The sequence below is a fragment of the Zea mays genome, chromosome 6 (genome assembly GCF_902167145.1).
Source record: "Zea mays cultivar B73 chromosome 6, Zm-B73-REFERENCE-NAM-5.0, whole genome shotgun sequence".
In the NCBI taxonomy this organism is placed as follows: domain Eukaryota; kingdom Viridiplantae; phylum Streptophyta; class Magnoliopsida; order Poales; family Poaceae; genus Zea; species Zea mays.
The window spans coordinates 128853849-128855867 of NC_050101.1; positions in this window are offsets into that span (position 1 = coordinate 128853849).

A 2019-nucleotide genomic window follows, 5' to 3' on the forward strand; every position below is an offset into this window, starting at 1 on the left:
TGGCAGCAACGTGTCTCCGCCTGAGCGGGGAGTGGAAGCGCACTGGTCTAACCCCTAACGAGAATCTACGCCGGACCCCTGTACGTCCCTGACCTAGGCCAGGGTATTCTCCGTTCCAGGACTTTGCCATGGGTGGTCTGGACCTCACTTAGAGGGGTCCGGGTCCCGTCCAGGGGAACGTGGAGGTCTTGGGTCGTACCCGGAGGTCCGGGCTATGCATGCTGGGGTCCGGCACTTTCTCATGGGGGTCCGGATCTACTGACGATATCATGGTATATGTTACCTTCTCTGGTCACATGGCAGCCCCGGAGTCGTCCATGTGGTGGGGTCGGGCGCAGTTTATCACGCGTCTAGACACGCTGGTACCGCGCCTTCATACTGTAGTAAGGGGTACCCCTGTTCCAGGGTACCGACAATATCTATATGTTATGCATAACCAAGAACGTGTTTGATAGAGCTCGAACTCGAGTTGAAAGTCCTCTGGTTTCAACACCTCTTATGTAACGGCTTCTTTAGATTTAGTTTATTTTTCGAAAGAAACATTTAGTGAATATTTTTTTTATAAACAAACAAATAAATAAAATATTGGGGTCTTCTTCTTCTGAAGGTTGTCAAAACTCTAGTTAACAAATGTTTACTGGATTTTTTAACTGTTATAGGTGCCCATACCAAAAGTACGTTTGAATGAAAACGAAGGCAAAAGCTTCCCGATTGTGGCGCAAGAGTACAGATGACAAAGCTCTTCAAGAGTTTGTAGCAAAGGAAAAAGATATAATTACCCCCATCATGTTTAATAATTTGAATGTATAGGCTTGAGGTTACGGTTGTAATTTTACCGAAGTTGTACCCCGCTATGTATTTAGAGACCTTATAGATCAGAGAGAAAGCAAGTAGCTCCATCTTTGAAGTTGTAATTATTCCTTCATCTTGTAAACTTTGCAAAGTCGAAGATATAAATGTATGTAATTTCTAATTTAATATTGAAAAGAGGTCGAAGGAAGTAAGCAATGTTTACAAGATTGTATTATATATCTTGTGTCTGAGTCCCATGCGCCTTACTTAATATTCTATTTACATTCTATTTAGTAGCTTTAATTATATCTTCATTTTTTACTCGACCTTCTTCTCAAATAAGGATGAGTCTAAAGATGAAGGTAAACATGCCTTGTTTTTGATACACGAAGAAATAAAAACAAGTGTCCAACATTGACGCTCCACCTCCGGTGAACTCACTTTGACAATGAAAAGCTTCATCATGCCGCCGAAGAAGTCGACAATGATTGGCACCGTGCTCACTCCCTTGGACACCAACCAAGGGAAGAAGCGCTTCTTCGAGAGGCACGAAATCAGAAGAGGAAGGCCATCAGCCCAACACCACAAGATGACGCGCTTGATCAAGAGATCCAGAATCTTGAAACTAGGGCTATAAAAAAGCTCGAGGCTCCCGAGCCGGTTCGAGCTCGCTCAGGCTCGGCTCTCGAGCCTGAACGAGCCCGAGCTGAGCCTACTTTTATGGCTTGCTCAAACATCGAGCCAAGCCTGAGTGGGCCCGAGTCAGCTCGCGAGCCTAAACGAGCCTGAGCTGAGCCTACTTTTATGGCTCGCTCAAACATCGAGCCAAGCCTAAGTGGGCCCGAGTCAGCTCGCGAGCCTGAACGAGCCCGAGCTGAGCCTACTTTTATGGCTCGCTCAAACGTCGAGCCAAGCCTGAGTGGGTCCGAGTCAGCTCGCGAGCCTGAACGAGCCCGAGCTGAGCCTAATTTTATGGCTCGCTCAAACATCGAGCTGGGCCTGAGCAGGCTCGAGTCGGCTCACGAGCCTGCCATATCAATAGCCACCAAAACACTGGCCAAAGGAGTATTATCTCAACATGAGAGCTCGAACCAGCCTAAATCTTGTGTCTCATTTGTACTTCAGTTTTCATCTTGCGATCGACCTTATAAATTCACTATCAAAAAATCCTCAAGAGAGGGATCTAAAGACCAACCATGTGAAGACTTTGAAGAGTAGGAATTTGTT